The following is an 18,988-nucleotide window of genomic DNA, read 5'->3' on the forward strand; positions in this document are numbered from 1 at the left end:
TGGTGGCGGGGTAACAAAGTCTTCTTGTTGGCGGAACATCATAGCCTCCATGCTGTCTAGGCCTAACCAACTACTACCGTATGACAGAAAGTCTGTGGTCCCAGGTGTCTCTAGAAGTCCTTATGAAGCTGGAAAGTCCTTTGTACCCTGCGTAGGCTGATCCTACCGCACCTGAAAAGGAGGCACCGTAGGTGGTACATAAGCAGGCGGCTGTGTAACAAATGGTGAAGAAGGTCCTGCTGGCACTCGATATGAACATGATCCCTGAAAATAGTGATGTGCCGAATCCCCGTAAAACTGGCCAGATGAAGAAGGAGGACCCGAAGAAAAGGGAGGGGGTGCAGAGCTGGACCCCGCGTAATTGTAGTCCCCTAAAAGGATGAAAAACCACTGGAGGAGGCATAGGATCGGTCGGACGCTGAGGTGGTGCAGGGGGATGATGCTGCTCTCGCCGTCGATGTCGCAGCGTAGTCGGATCTATAGGTGCGTCAAGTATGACTGGTAGTCGACATCGCGGTATAGACGGCTCGATAGGGGGCGATGTAACATCGCGGCGGTCCTTTCTAGTGCCTCTCTGTGTGCTGGCTGCGAACCGCCGAAGCTCAGTGTCAACAGGAGCATCCCTGCGTACACACTCCACAAAATCGGTCTGTAAATAAAGATTCAATACGTTAAATAAAGTAAGACATTAACCCAAAATTTGAAATTAATAAATTATTTAAAAAACGTATAATTTAAGAAAATACCTGTGCTCCGAGCTCAGCGCCTTGTCGTGTGATCCAGCGACGCATGACATACCGAAACCAATCCATATACTCAGAATGGTAATGAGGTGGGTCCTGACGGGGCATACTGGAGCCTGTCGTCCCACACACGAATGTAGTAAGAGTGTGTCTGGATCCAAGATGATCTGCTCTTCAAGGTAAGGGTGTGTAGTGAGTGGTCCTGAAGTGGGGCGTCTGGAATACCCTATTGCAATCCGAACTGCTGCAGAACTCTGTGTGCCTGGTGCCATTCCACAATATGAAAATAGATCAGTGGGATTCTGGCCAAAAAGCGTGCCCATCCAAACAATGCTCCGAGAGAGTGTCCAACATATCCTCAGTGTACGGCTGCCAGATAAACTGCATATATAAAATATAAGATATTTAGTATTAAAACATTCTCACAATAAGCTATTTAACATACGAGAAAAAAATACCGAAACATAATTTCTTACATCTTCGTAGCGAGACGTGTCAAGCCTAACACGGATGTCAGGCAGCGAGGGTCGGGCCGAATGGCTGGCGTTTCTCCGGCCTCCCCATCTGTTATTCAAGAACAACAACACATTAACAGTCAAATTTTATGAAATAGAATAAAACTAAAAAATATTAAACAACAGTAAAACACACATGTCGCCCAATGGTAGATGTGGTGAAATAGTGGGATCGGCTAGAGCGGAAGCAATAACTCTAAGTCGGTCCAATGCCCACAACTGCAGTATCCACAACACCCTGCCCGTGTTGTGGCGATTCTGAGACCGCAACGAACATAGGCAAAGCTCGTGATATAAGTAAGCCAGTGTCGCCGATCCCCAGCTGTAGGTCCGAACTGCCGCCAGGTCCTCTAAAAGTGGAAGAATCCGTAACGAAGTCTTTCCACTAGCGAGGTCAGTGAAGCACAATCCTGTGATAGCGACCAAGAGAAACGCCCGTGTGTACCGATAGAGAACCTCGTCAGTCGCCTGGTCTGGTAAGCCACTAAAGTGGGGGATCTCTGTAGGATCCAAGAAGTCTGGACTGTGGAATTTTCCCTGTTAACAGGATATGTGCTCGCAGGAATCCCCTAAACCCTCTCTGCCACTGCAGCCCAATCATGTACAATACCCCCTATAACAGAATGACCGTCTTCTGGTAGTCCGGTCTGAATGGTCACATCCTCTAGGGTAGCCGTGCACTCTCCACCGGGTAAGTGAAAAGTGTGGGTCTCCGGCCTCCACCTCTCCACAAGGGCTGTGATCAGCTGCATGTCAACACTGTAGTGACGCATAGCAAAACAGCCTGCAAATCCGGTAGGCTGGATGATCGACCGAATACGGTGGTCCAGCTTAGCGAACAGCAGAACGGCGCTCCTTCTAGTCGTACAGCTAGTACGGGACTGAAATCCCTCGTCAGAGCCCTGGAAAAAATAAACATTAAGTTAGTTCGAAAATTAAATTAAGTTGCAAACGTAACTGTTGAAAAAAAAATATTACCGTGCCATCCCAGACATCCTGAGAGATATGATCATGCTGTAAACGAAGTAGCGCCGGTCTTTCAGGACCCTGCTGCATGTGATCTTGAGCAGCTGCCATGGCTGCAATTTTTTCAATTTAAATTATTAAACAATTAAATTATAATAATATCAAACAATTATTTAATAATAATATCAAACAATTTATTAAAATTAACTTCATTAATAGAACGTCTAGTAAAAGTGTTACAAGAGTTTGTTATTTAAACTGATTAACTAAACAAACACAAAATAGGATGAGCTGCCATATTTTCAATCCAATTGACTAAATGCCACATCATAATACAACCGTCTACAAATTTTGTATTACACATTTAAAGATCAACAACATCTTGGTAAGCACAACGATAGGTATTTTACAAAATCATCTGAATCACTGCAGTCGTAATCCGGAACGACGACATTGCTAATATCATGTGATGGCTGTGTTGCTTCGAAATAATAATTGACATAGCCTAGTGTTCTAATGGAAAACCCGCAGTCGATGATTCATGACATCGTACTCGAGTTGCAGGCGGTCCATTACAAGTTATATTTCTGAATCTGAAACTCTTGGCATTGTGGCTGATATTGCTTTGGGGACGGCTATGTCATGAAAATCACAATATGCCTCTAACTCGCATCGCAGTTCCCACAACCTTGTCCATGTACGGTTGCTTGATACAACATTCGCCTAAATTTTTTGTGTGATGACCGACAAATATATGTCCGGCGTTGGTGTGGTTTAGACAAGCATGAGTAGGACTGTTTTGAAACGCTCTTTTTCGCCCGTACCATACTTCCATAAAGGGGTCCTCGTATTTGTGTACAATCATTACACTTGGAGAAGGTCTTGAATGTCTCGTTGAATTCATACCTAAATTTGACAAAAAACCGTTTATATTATAAAAAAAAAGGCAACATTCCACAAACACAAATAGACAACATCAATTTTAATAGAACACAAATGGAATTACAACATTCTTAGTACATGATAAATGGAAACACAAATCCTCACATCACTGAATATTCAAAGGACAAAACCTAATTATGGCCATATGTAAGACATTTTCTATAGTAGTTGCTAGTCGGTCTGTCTCTAAATGTCTGGTCCATTTCATTCTGACGCCTACTCTCAACCGGCCTACCCTTCTTTCTCATCCACTGTCTGTTAGGAACAAATGGAATTTCAGTGGAATTGATCCAATACTTTTGATTCTGTAAGGGTTCAAATGAAACAGAGCTCCACGCTAAGATTCCATACTCGCATTTGTAATACCATGAAATATAGTCACGGTAGTTCTCTCCGTATTGGTTGCAGGCAGCTATCGCATGGGAGCACGAAATTTTCTCACTGTTGAAATTTTCCACAGGTGCATGTCCCGTCCAGTAGACAAACTTCCTGTGTATTGCCACCCTTATGTCTTACATTGTCGCACAGGGTCAAGACATTGAATACCTTCTGTGCCACGTTGAACTGTGAAGCCGTATGAGTCTTTGACTTATTTTCCCAAATCTCCATTCTGTGTGCACAGACTGGAGACCACATGAAACCGAATTCCAACCACATTTTATAGTCGTTCACATGCTTAATGAATACGGAGTTGACCTTGTTAAATATTACTTCCAACATGGCTGTGATAGGGAGCCCCCAAATGTTCTTTAACATCGCATTGACCGACTCAACGTAGTTTGTTGTCATCACACCATGCCGCATTCCAGTCGTGTCGCCGCTCATGCTCCATTTTGTAACATCAAGGCGGTTAAGATACATATAACCCTCATGTGAATCCGCCTCTATCAATGACATGTACCGAACTATTTTATGCTCTTGGTATGCGCGTCCTACACGTCGATTAAACCATCAATATTTTCCCATCAACCAAATATTTATTTATTATATTTAATGACAAGAAAATTACCAGCTTTTTCAGCAAACTTTTTGAGATTTTTTTTTAAGGCGTTGTGGAAGTTGCTCACTAGGTGTCTAATACACCACTTGTGGTATCACCCGCCCACTCAGGCCTCTCCATGGCACTCATAATACCTGAGCCGCGATCAGATACGATACACACTTTCGCTCACTCAAAACATACCTCTTCAACATCCTCATGAAATACCTCCAGGATGCGGTAGTTTCCGACTTCACAATGGCAAAAGCTATCAGCATGATGTGATTGTTCCATTCAATCGCAGAAGCAATCAGAAAAGTCATTTCGTATTTTCCATATGTGTGGGTGCCGTAGATGTACACCACAGGCTTGCAATACTGAAAACCCTTCACCACTGGCTCGTAAGTACAAAACATATGCTTGAAAGTTCTGAATTGTGGATTGTTTTCAATTGGTGTACCTGTGCATACACCGTTATTAGTAATTATTAAATCATTAATTTTTTTAATAGTTAAAATTTTAAAAAAAATTACCGGTAGCATGCCACACTGTCCTGTGATTAGCAACGGTGACATTCGTCATAAAATTGCAAATCTCGCCGAAAGAGTCGTCCCATTCTCCGAACATATTTACAATGCCTTTTTCCTTGGCATACCCAGTTTTTTGAATCCATGCCTAACTCGCAGACTTTGGAAAATCCCCTCTCGAAGCGTTTTAATCCTTATGTCACGTTGCTGTTGTAATTGTGTGTTGATGTGTTCAGCTATCTGTTGCGCTCTTAAATTACGATGGTCTTGGCTCATTGCTTGGCCGCTGCATTGGTGGGGGCCGTTATATCTTGTTATCATCCAATCTGTCTCGCCTTTTAGAAGTGACGCACGCAACCTCCAATTGCAAGTGTCATTGTTCACATACATAAACACTATTGTTTTACCAGTTGTTTGACTACTCTTGTATTCTTTATTAGCTGCAATGTGATAACTCGTCGCACATGTCTGGACAGCATACCTCGAACTAATAACCATCCTCAGTTCAAACTCTTTGCCAACTTCCAATATTGCATTTTCTTTAGGCCACGGATTCATATTGACACGCATCTCGTCAACATTCTGATGTGTGTACTCATAAGGAAGGCGCGACTGGAAATGATCTGTATTTGGGTACCATCTCCATTCTCACCACCGATATCATCATCATCATCATCATCATCATCCTCGTTGTCATCAGCAACGACCCCGTAGAAGTGTTCTTCTTCCTCATCTTCATCATTAAAATCATCACCATCATCTAGATCCGCACAGTCGTCTACATCCGCACATTCGTCTACATCCGCACAATCGTCTACATCCTCAAACTCTGCACGTACTTGAGATAGCGGGTTGTACACAATGTAAAATTCAAGTACCCTCATTTGTGGCGTCCGCGAAACATTACGCCACATTGCGTCCATGTGAACATCTGTCTCCATAGGAAAACCATCATATTTTTGAAATCTTCCTTGTTCATTGAATTGAGGTACTCGTAGATAAATCTTCACTATCTCGTCATCATCGTTCAGCCCAATTACCCTTCTAATTACAACTTGTAGTTGTGCAAAATTCACTACACTCGTCAGCTGAATCAGTTCTGATTTACCGGAGACATAATCGACTCTACCCGGAGTCGATAATATTGTACCATCCCAATAAATTTTTAGGGCTGGCAGCTCATTTGTCGTCATTACTACATCAAAAAAATATAATTTTAACTACATTTTTTTTAAATTACAATACAAATTTAGCATGAAGTGACAATTAAAATATTTAAATTCTAATTTACTTGATAAATTTTTTCAAAATTTAACAACTTTTTTACAGAGTAATAATTAAAATACATTTGTATTTGAATTCAAAAAATATCTATTCTGATACACAATTTGTAAATTTATATTTTCCAAAATTAATCGTACTAAATTTATCAAATAATTAAAAAGGGGGTTATTCCCATTTAAAATATAATTCGAATATTCTACATGTCAAATACGTCATTAGCCGATTTAAATGTTAATTCAAATTTTTTTTATTAATTTTTTTTCACAAAGTTACAATTATAAAAAAATTATATTTTCTCTAAATACTGTTAAAAACAAATACCTATTTTTATATATAATATTTTAGTATTCCGAATCTATTTATATAATATAAAACATAAATTTTAATATTTTCACTAATTCCAACCTAATTTAAGAATATTTTAAAAATTTCATAAAAATAACGAATATTCGATTTTCAAATTTTAATATACTCTACTTTACATTTCTATAAATTTTATACACATTATTCTAATTTTTATTTACACATTAATCTAATTTATTTCATAATATATACTTAATTTTTTTTAACTAAATCTAACTATATTTATTTACCTAACTATATTTCAAACATCATTTAAATCTAACTACATTTCAAACATCATTTAAATCTAACTACATTCAATAATTAAAAATAACATATCTATAAATTTTAAAAAGCACCCCGATAATTCCGCCAAAAAAATAATATTACGCCACGAAAAATAATATTCCACCACGAAAACCGACTCCGCAAATTCTTCTCCACAATAATTTTTTTGTCGAGTGAAACTAAATTAATGTCCCGATTTAATAAACTTCTCTCTAAATCTTCTCTCTACTTTTTTTTAAAAACATTTCTCTGATGTGAATGAGGGGGAATGGATTCCCCCTTTTATAGTGGTTGCAGGTCGCGGAAATTTTCCGCGATCTGCAACCACTCGGTCAAAGGGAATTTATTCCCTGTCAGAGGGAATAAATTTGTTCAAGCCAACGTGGCTCCACCTGCATCCAGGTGGAGCCACGTATGCAGACCGCGGAACACTTCAACGGTTTACTACAAGTCGCTGAAGTGTTCCGCGATCTGTAAGGCACAAATTGAGAAAAAATGTTAATCGGGGGCTAATTTGAGAAATCTTTGTAATTTTATAGACAAACATGTCATTAACCCCTATAATATATAGGGTAATTGTAAATTATGTTTTTTACATTTATTAATGCAAACCTCATGCCAACAATTTTGTTCTCCGATTTTTTTAAAGAACATGAATTTGATATTGATTATAAATAAAATAAATTGATATTATTAATAATAAATTTAATTAATATATAAATTGAAAAGTCACATTACATGCCACATGCGTAGCCCGTAATGCGAAACTAGTAATAAAATTTGTAAACTCTATAATAACATACAATCAAAAGTAGTGCTGTATTCATTAACAAAAACACTGGCAGAGCTAAACATTATAATCAAAGGGCGGAATTATATTCATTCTGATATACATTGTTCGATATTTTTTTGTAATGCTTACATTTTTTGGATAATATAATTAAAATTTAAAAAATTTAAACCAACTTTCAGTTTATTCTAATTATTTAATTTTTAAAGATGAACCAAATAAATTTAATAAACATTAAAAACAACAAATTATATTAATTAGTTAAATAAAACAAATTCTATTTGATTTTAAGTTCGAATGATTCTTACCAAAAATTAGATAAATCGACTCATTCTCTAAGTTTATTTTGAAAATAAACATAAAAATATTATAAAGAAAACAACGTTTTTATATGACTATAAAGATAGAGGCCGGCATAAAAAAGTTCACATTATATTTGTACAATTAAAGGCCATCAAATCCAAAACAAAATCTTAAAAATTAAAACCCAACATAATTAAATAGTATAGACACCTATTTTGCGGACATGTAAAAAGTGATAAGAGACTAAAGCGTACAATGATGATTTTTTGATAATTTTTCTGGGTGACGAGCTATCGATTCAGTTGTTTGAATTCAAACAGGCGTGATCAGTGTATAACTGGGTACTTTAGGGATTAAAACGTAATTAGCCGTAAATAGCTTATAAAACAAAAAAATTATAGTCTAAGTTTAAAAATTGGACTAATTGCAATAGGTTAGAAGTTTATGGGCCAATTTGCGAGTTTGATGGACTAAAATTAACTATATTCAAACCCTTAAAGCCCAAGCAAACGTTTTTAACACTTTCGGATACCAGAAATGACTTTTAAGCTCCCTTTACTAAACTTGTAAGATTTAATACGGGATTTGCTTAATTAAAAGAGGTTTTTCCTAATTCAAACTCTATTAAGGCTATCGCTTCACACACTTTCATCCTTAAAAAAATCTATCTTTCATAATCCTAACGTAATTAAACCTTTAGACACCCTAGGTTTTTCACGCCTCTATAAGTACAACATTAACACGGCCTTTGCCAGAGGTGGCAATAGACAGTAAGAAACACGCACAAACCCTAATAAATACTAGGTCTGGCCGAATTCTACACACCACACACACAAAAATTAATAAACTTCATTTTAGAAAACAAGTTTAAACGCTTTAATTACTCAAGAACAAGCTAATACGCACTTACTCGAAACTGCATTTCGCATCTGAATCGCCAGAAAATGAGTCAAGGACATAAAACGACACTTATGAGGAACCAATTATTCTCTTTGTCAATTTTCATCATCGTGTGAGTAGAATTGATAGTCATGTTATTTTAGATTGCATGCTAGTTATTTTGCTGTGAGATTTCTTAGAATGGTTAGTAATTGCCATAACTGCCTTTGCTATGATGTTAATGAAATTGCCATGAAAAATTATTTATTAGCATATAGGGCTGTCCTATTATGTTTTGCACATTATATTTGAAATCAAACTGATTATAATGCCTATGTTGCAAGCCAGAAATGATTGTCATAATACCTGTTCTTAGCATCCTTAATGTTTTTGATTCAAAATCAACCTAGAAAGTAGGATTTAGGATAATTAATGCATTTTTATTTGTCTTATTCCAATTCAAGTACGTGTTAGAATGATTTGTGAGCGTTTATTCCGTTTTTTAAATTTCGTTTGTATGTTCCCAAAATGCCAAAAGAAGTAGTCCCTCGATCTCCCAGAACTGGCGCCGCTTGCGGTTCACTGTGGCGGCTCCGCCCCTCATAATGGCTTGGTGTTCTTGCTCCCCCTTTGTCCCAGAATCAATCCTAGATCCTTCTAGATTTGATTAAACCTAGGTTCTGTGTTTCTGGGCTCGTTTGATCTCGACATTGCGCCCTGTTTGAGGCCACATGTACTTTATTTAATATAGTATCATATTATGTTTTTTAATGGGCTAGTTCCTATGTAATTCGGGTCTCAAAGACCCAAATTGTAACCCGCTACGTCAACCGGGCCTTGATGTCCGAAACTGACGTATCCAACAACTTTCAGAAGCAATTACAGGTACTCTCAAACTTGGAATCGACGCCGGTTTTGTCACGACCCGATTTCCCCCTCGAAACTCGAGCCGAGACCGGCGCTAGGGAATGGGAATGGTTGTTCCGAAACCCGTAGCAAGCCTAAAATCTCTATAAATTTTTCGCAAATATAAATCTAGATCGTACATCGCGTACGACCTGTTTTCAGAAAACACCTTTAAAATAATTGTTTTTTCCGTTTAACGTGGAATACACATTCTGAAACTATTCATATAAGCGAAATCGCGTTTTCAGAAATGCTGGTTGAATAACCCTAGTTATTCTGACCCACGCGCATTTCTGAAAAACCGGTGCGGTGGTACAGGGACTTAGCTCACGTGGCTTGCCTCGCAGGCAGCCCTATTTTAAACCGCGCACCCGAACAATATGTTTAATAAAATATATCGAACACTTTCCTTTTTAAAGCGTTATATCAAACATATTAAAAACATGCACAGCATGTACACAAACATAAGGCCAGCTAAACTATACACAGTGTCTTTGCAGACCAGAGACACGAAACTTGGCCCACCCGTAGGGGACACCATAAAACACCATATGCCTATTAAGTAGCCACTTATTAAAGTTAGACAAAGTCAGGTTCCTCTCAGAGTATATAGACAAAGGAACCATGACGTGGCCACAGGCGTATAAAACCTATATACACTATTGCAGCATCTAAGAGTTTAAAGTGTTATTTACATAACAACAGAATAAGCTTCCCTGATGAAAAAGGGTGGAAGCTCGACCAAACCCGATAGCTAGGTACCTGAAAAAGATAAACAACAACGGGGTCAGAAATATAAATATTTATGCGTGAGTAGATAGGTTTACAGTTAAATACCAAATCGCATATAGACAAAATATCGATATATAAAAATATTACCAGTCCTCGATCCAAATGAAACCCTAGTCCTGATTACGTTATAGTGCTATCATATATAATGCATATGCACAACTCTTGTTTAATACAGGATGTGCTGTATACATATGTATCACATCCATCTTGACTCTGTATAGGGTTGCTGGGCCGGAACTTGAATCACTGCCACCTCAGGACTACCCATTAGGTTTAAGCCGCTTAGCAAGCATCTGGCTTAAAACCTAATCTCAATATGTATGCTTGTAATATTTACCTCTCATCTAGTTCATTAACACCGGTGATCACACAGTCCTATTGTTGCCCAATAGATAGCTCGTTTCAGTGGATCTTCCTTGGCTAAGTTTCATACTTAGTGCGATTTGTGGATTTAAAAACAATTGAATACTAATATTCAAAAGTAAACAAATGAACTCACAAACACCGCTAGGTCTGGAACTTAATCCTGTGGTTGTGGTCAGACTGCTGGCTAGCTGGTCGGACTAAACACACAAAGAAAACAGGATAAAATACATCAATATATGTTTCCTATAAAATTTCTAGGTCCTTATTCCCAGATCTAGGTCAAACATTTAATCATTTAAACACGTAACACTTATGGTCTATTTTCTTTTCTAAATTCTTGTTTTGAGAAAACGTTCTAACTTTTCTCTGGAAGTTATTTTAGGTATCGCAATACCTAAAGAAAACCATTTATAGCATAGATCTAATTGTCAAAACAATTCTCGGTCATATACCAAATATTTAGCAAAACCGTTTGCTAATTCATTAAAACCGTTTAAACGTTGATTTTAATTCTTTTAAAGTCCGTTATAAACGTTTTACTTTACTTTTAAAATCTCCTTTTAAAAGTCTTTAGGTTTAGTTTTAGAACTCATTTCACTTTCTTCCAAAACAAGTTATCGTTTTAAAATGTTTTTGGATCAACGAAACTACGTCAAGTTCTTAGGGCAAAAAGCCCCGAAAAATCCCTATCCATCGGCGTCTCGGCACGGTGCACGATCGTGCACCTTGGGTGCATGATCGTGCACCTTAGTGCACGTTCGTGCACCCTCTCATGGTGCACGTTCGTGCACCCGAGTGCACATCCCCGGGAAAGTTGCTTTCCCGGGCTTTCCGACGTGCTTTAACCCCGTTTTTCCGCCCCTAACACGTATACACATTCCAATCTATCCATATTCACGTTCGAAACGTAAAACTAATACGTTTACGTTCGATTCGATACGGTAACCGTTTATAAACGAATATATATTCGAAATATATCTAAATATATCAAAATAAACGTTTAATACGGGTGTAATACCTCGCTTACTTGAGTAATCGTTGAAAAATGAGTTAAAATCGAGAAAAGATCGAGTTTGATCCGAAACCCTAGCTCGCACACGAACTGAGAGCTAAGCAGCTCCTTTTTATTTGCTGCAATGAAGAAATGGACTTGCTGTGTCCATTTATTAAAACTTATAACATATATATACTTAAATGGCTAAAGTGCTGTTTAGTACTAGCTCAATCATGCACTTTAAACCAACTTCTAAACTAGTCGTTCGTAGCCTAAACGGAAACGATTTCCTAATTTCGTGGAAATTTTATCAAAAATCAAATAAAATATAACAAGAATAAAAATATAATTTTTATTCCCATCCAACTTATATATTATTCTTAATAAATAATTTTTGATTTATTAAGCCCGCATTGACTGCGCTTGATAAAATTTCTACTTCCAAATTTTATCAAATTTTCACGATAACCTTTTTAAAATATTTTCGCGAATATTAGCACCAAAAATATTCGCTAGGGACTTATGAATTATTCTGCACCCAATTTATAAATCAATATTCTCTCCGTTAACTATATAGTTAATCAAATTTAAATTCTAAAAATCTAAATATGCAATCCTATGGCCATATTAAAAATTTAGGGACACTTGTAAATTAAATCTATCTTTAAATTCAATTTACCTACACCCGTCTAATAAAATATTAGACACGTGGCTATATTTTAACCCTTAAATTTCCGGGTTATTACATTCTCTCCCCCTTATATAAATTCTTCCTCGAATTTACATATACTTACTTTTCACTTATAATCCAAATTTCACTTATACTTACTCTCACTTCATGCTTCGGAAAGCATAGCACCATTTTGACTGACATCCCCAGTCATATCTCTCTTCCCCACTGTTGTTTTTATCATCTGTTTGAACTTCCGTTCAGCAACAGATTATCCACTTTGTATACTCCTCTTGATCCTATAACTCGTATAAAATACCTTTTACTTCTTAGCTTAGCGTCTTTCAACGCAACCCAAGGACTAATCTCTAATCTCTTTTTTCCTAAGCGATCCAAGCAGGTAGGTATAAGTTAATACCATTTAACTTACTACAGGGTTACCATAAAATTAGGTTATCTTTGCTAGTTTTTGATAACTCCTCTTTTAATATGCCACCTTTGTCGCACATCTTTATTTATTTTATTTTTATCTAACTTTTCTTTTGTTTTCTTTTCAACCTTAGTTGTTTGTTTACGGATTATCTTATTATTGAGATGGCTTTTAATATACTTTATGATTACTGTTTCGTAAACTAATTACTCATCTTTCACTTTCCTTATATTTCTATACCTTGTATAGAATGTCCTTTATTTCATCCTCAATCTATAGTAACTTCCTGTTACAGATTGGGTAACTGATCCTCTCTTGCCGAAATGTGGTTGTACAGGTGCGGGTGTGGTTATAATCTAACTATCTCATCGTAAAACACCTTCTAACTTACTCCAAATACATGGCTTCCTTATTCACAGCTAACAGTTTTCATAACTGTACTATAGCTGTTACTATCATGTTTAATTAACTGACTATCAACTGTAGCTCCATTTTCAAAACTTTTTACATTTAAACAAAATGTTTATTAAATATTTTCCACTTTTAGTTGGCCATGCTTAACGCATTTCTGGCCCAACACTCAAAATACATATACGTTATATGTACATTCCGTTACCAGTCAACCTAGATTTCGCAGTCATAAGGCTCGGTTCTTGGAATTTATCTTTTGAAATTACTGTCTCAATATAGTTTTCAAATTCTTTTTATACATATATGGAGCTTATGTTGATAATTCCAAGCTAACTAAAGTTTACACTTATTATCGTGATCACTTGCGCTTTTGGCTCACTGCCAAAATTCATGCAAGTTTCACAGCATCACCTCCCTCTTCAAGCATCTTGTAACACTCCGTTCGACGATCGCAACGGTTAACGTTTAGATAACCGTCATGGGATCATCATATCCCAATATCAAACCGATCTAACGGTTCGATCACTAGTTAATGGGGTTTTACTACACTTTATTAGTTTCCAGATAACATCTGAAACTTACTCCTTTAATTCACTATCTTCCTTTTCCTTACTTTGATAACATTTCCATTTATGTTAATCCAAGGTTTATTATACTATTCAAGTATATTGTTTATTCATTAAATAATTAATAATTATTTATTAATGAATACCTTATTTGACACGACTTCACAAAGTCTGTCAGTCGTTAACATAATCAACGACTCTCTTTATTCAAATCATAACTAGTAGTGTAACTACTTGGTTCTGAGAATTATTTTCCTTTTCATCATCTTTCTTTTAGTTGATTATTGTTTATTGGGTTTAAGTGCTGAGGTTTACTCCTCTAAGACTTATGAGTTTTGGTTTATCTTACCACTCGTTTGGATTCAAGAGGTATGTCTATTACTGACATCTTCTCTGTCTGTAAGACCAATCTCAGATCCATCTTAATTAAACACATACGTATGACTTTGTTCACCGACAGTTACTTGAAGTCAAACTAACCGAGTTGTGTTTAATTATATCCTACTCTCTCTTATCTTAATCGTAGTTATCTTCTATTATCTATTCTCGAACTTTTATTAATCATAAAAGTCCATTACTAGATTTATCTCTCAGTCTATCTTAGAGTAAGAATGTAAATTCTCACTTCATACTCTTCTTAATCCTTAGTAATTTCTGATGTTTCGGAATGAAACATTAGAATCAAGATCTTTATTGTTTATTATGAATGATAAAAATCACAACATCTTATCTTCGCTATTTTGTATCTTACTTTGACTTTATTACAGAGTTTTCGTTCAAATACGCTTACATTTTAAAACAAATACAGTTTGTTTTATAAACAAATTGTTTCTCAATAATTTATTTCACAAAATTTTGTTTTGTAAACAAATGGTTTCTCAAACCAATCATTTCAAACATATGTGGATATACACATATTCACCCACATATACAAATATATGTGTATACCAGCTGGATTTTCTTTTAAATTTATCTCTTCAAAACTGTGAATCTAACAATTCACATTTTAAAACTTTTGTACAATTGTGGCTCAGGGTGATGACATCTCTCATCTCCAAAGAGTTGCTATACAATCCACTTTCTCTTTGATATACTAATATACATGATGCATGTCCTAACAAAATCATTTTGTATAGGTATATGGAATTCAAGTATTTATTTTTCTATATTGATTGTTGCAATATGCATTCATGATGCATCTGAGCACAATAATACATTCTTTTAAAACAAAACTGCAATACTCATTCTGTAAGCTTCTTTCAAACTACTTCTCCGTAACATTTCAAGTTTCTTAATCCTAATAATTTATCCTCACATTAGGATTATTATTGCTTCAATCATTTGTTTGATTATCAATAGTTATTGATTTCTATTTTAAGGATGCACGTTACTGACATCCCTAACATTTTCATTTCTCAATTATCATTTACCTTTTAATGTTTACTTGTATGTGTATTTCTTTTTGTTTAAGGATATAATTTATATCTGTAGTTTATGTTTTCCAATTCTAACGCGAATATTGAAAACACATAAACAGACTAATTTAAACATCAAACACATAACTAAACATTACCTGACGATGATCGCGAAGACGGAAACGCCTCACGAATCATCGGGCCTTTACCTCGCCCTCCGCGGAATTTCAGTTTTTCTTTATCCTTTCCCCCTCGCGAAACAAAATAGGGGTTATAATGCCTCGCGGGTCCAGAATTTCCTACCCTAGGAAATGTAGCAGTAGGTTCTTCAGGTTTGGTGTAATAGTACGGCTGGAGGGGTATGTCGTTTCTCCTCAACTTACTCTCTATCTGCTTCGCACGCCCAGCAAAATATGCTACAGAATCAGACTTTACCGCCATGAGTTCCTCGAACTCAGGCCCTAAACCTTTGACGTACCTACTCGCAACTTCCTCACCATCACGAACTAACTCAGGTACTTCTTCACATAAACGCATAAACTCAACAGTATATGCCTCCACATTCAAATCTTCCCTAGTATACTTGTCCATAAAATCCCTAAGCTTATCCAAACTTTGGTTCTCTTGCACCTCCCACTTGCTCACGTATTCCCATGACTGATTCGGCGAGTGTCTTATTTGCTGTTGAACCCTCCTTAGATGGTCCACCTCAGCTAAGAACTCTTTTACCTTAAATCCCAGATAAGCCGATGTAGCAGTCAATTCAGACACAGAGCTATGGCTATTTCCAGTACTGTTTATGTTTTCATTCAACATTCTTTCTAATTCCTCCACTCCAATAGCATCCTCCCATATGTCCATGTTGCATGCTGATGTTGAGTCAACAGCCTCTATGGGAACAGATGTATCAGGTATAACAAGCAAAACTGGTACATTATGTGGGTCAGACCCCACATGCATATGAGCTCTACTAGGCCCAGACATACTGAAACACATGAAATTTCAGCATAAGTACCGTATGTAATACTTATAGAAAAATCACATTTTCATATAACAGGTATCAACTATTAAACCTATATAAGCAAAACACATAACAATCAAACACAATTCAGAGAAAATTTAACTATCTTCTCGAACAAAAATTCAGAGGAAATCTTCGCTTTGTCCTGTGTTCAAATAGAACCATTCTCCTCGAATACTGGTCATCTGTTCTGACCATTCCACTTCATGATTGTAACGTGTTTCCAACTTAGGAACATCTCACATGTTCCATCAGTTGTAACGTGTCTCGAACACAAGAAAAACTCATGTGTTCCTGATCAAAACATCAATACATACTACACACATGTATAGTTGCTATCTATAGCTGATTGTATTCAATAACTGACAACTGATCAAGACATGACATGAATCCTATGTTGCTGCAATAGTTCACTAGGAATTCTTATGACTTCTAGTACCTCTACTTAACATATATCAGCAACAATACTTCAGACATTCAAGTCCTAAAACATTGCTCTGATACCACCTTTGTCAGTTGCGGCCCTAGCCGATATGGACGCATTCCTGTCCCATAGGGTGACATCCATCTGTACCTATCAGAGCACGTACAAAATACGCTCAAGGGCGGAGAGCCTCACTTCGTCACACTGATCATGAGTGAGAGTTCCCTAGAATTGGGCAGGTCTCGTGAGCCCAGCTCCACCGAGTTACCTAGCACCCTTTGCTCTGATACCACCTTTGTCACGACCCGATTTCCCCCTCGAAACTCGAGCCGAGACCGGCGCTAGGGAATGGGAATGGTTGTTCCGAAACCCGTAGCAAGCCTAAAATCTCTATAAATTTTTCGCAAATATAAATCTAGATCGTACATCGCGTACGACCCGTTTTCAGAAAACACCTTTAAAATAATTGTTTTTTCCGTTTAACGTGGAATACACATTCTGAAACTATTCATATAAGCGAAATCGCGTTTTCAGAAATGCTGGTTGAATAACCCTAGTTATTCTGACCCACGCGCATTTCTGAAAAACCGGTGCGGTGGTACAGGGACTTAGCTCACGTGCCTTGCCTCGTAGGCAGCCCTATTTTAAACCGCGCACCCGAACAATATGTTTAATAAAATATATCGAACACTTTCCTTTTTAAAGCGTTATATCAAACATATTAAAACATGCACAGCATGTACACAAACATAAGGCCAGCTAAACTATACACAGTGTCTTTGCAGACCAGAGACACGAAACTTGGCCCACCCGTAGGGGACACCATAAAACACCATATGCCTATTAAGTAGCCACTTATTAAAGTTAGACAAAGTCAGGTTCCTCTCAGAGTATATAGACAAAGGAACCATGACGTGGCCACAGGCATATCAAACCTATATACACTATTGCAGCATCTAAGAGTTTAAAGTGTTATTTACATAACAACAGAATAAGCTTCCCTGATGAAAAAGGGTGGAAGCTCGACCAAACCCGATAGCTAGGTACCTGAAAAAGATAAACAACAACGGGGTCAGAAATATAAATATTTCTGAGTGAGTAGATAGGTTTACAGTTAAATACCAAATCGCATATAGACGAAATATCGGTATATAAAAATATTACCAGTCCTCGATCCAAATGAAACCCTAGTCTTGATTACGTTATAGTGCTATCATATATAATGCATATTACAACTCTTGTTTAATACAGGATGTGCTGTATACATATGTATCACAGCCATCTTGACTCTGTATAGGGTTGCTGGGCCGGAACTTGAATCACTGCCACCTCAGGACTACCCATTAGGTTTAAGCCGCTTAGCAAGCATCTGGCTTAAAACCTAATCTCAATATGTATGCTTGTAATATTTACCTCTCATCTAGTTCATTAACACCGGTGATCACACAGTCCTATTGTTGCCCAATAGATAGCTCGTTTCAGTGGATCTTCCTTGGCTAAGTTTCATACTTAGTGTAATTTGTGGATTTAATAACAATTGAATACTAATATTCAAAAGTAAACAAATGAACTCACAAACACCGCTAGGTCTGGAACTTAATCATGTGGTTGTGGTCAGACTGCTGGCTAGCTGGTCGGACTAAACACACAAAGAAAACAGGATAAAATACATCAATATATGTTTCCTATAAAATTTCTATGTCCTTATTCCCAGATCTAGGTCAAACATTTAATCATTTAAACACATAACACTTATGGTCTGTTTTCTTTTATAAATTCTCGTTTTGAGAAAACGTTCTAACTTTTCTCTGGAAGTTATTTTAGGTATCGCAATACCTAAAGAAAACCATTTATAGCATAGACCTAATTGTCAAAACAATTCTCGGTCATATACCAAATATTTAGCAAAACCGTTTCCTAATTCTTTAAAACCGTTTAAACGTTGACTTTAACTCTTTTAAAATCCGTTATAAACGTTTTACTTTACTTTTAAAATCTCCTTTTAAAAGTCTTTAGGTTTAGTTTTAGAATTTATTTCACTTTCTTCCAAAACATGTTATCGTTTTAAAACGTTTTTGGATCAACGAAACTACGTCAAGTTCTTAGGGCAAAAAGCCCCGAAAAATCCCTATCCATCGGCGTCTCGGCACGGTGCACGATCGTGCACCTTGGGTGCATGATCGTGCACCTTAGGGTAGTGCACGATCGTGCACAATTGGTGCACGTTCGTGCACCCTAGATGGTGCACGTTCGTGCACCCGAGTGCACAGCGCCGGGAAAGTTGATTTCCTGGGCTTTCCGACGTGCTTTAACCCCGTTTTCCGTCCCTAACACGTATACACATTCCAATCTATCCATTTTCACGTTCGAAACGTAAAACTAATACGTTTACGTTCGATTCGATACGGTAACTTTTTATAAACGAATATATATTC

This window comes from Mercurialis annua, linkage group LG4 (genome assembly GCF_937616625.2).
Source record: "Mercurialis annua linkage group LG4, ddMerAnnu1.2, whole genome shotgun sequence".
Taxonomy (NCBI): domain Eukaryota; kingdom Viridiplantae; phylum Streptophyta; class Magnoliopsida; order Malpighiales; family Euphorbiaceae; genus Mercurialis; species Mercurialis annua.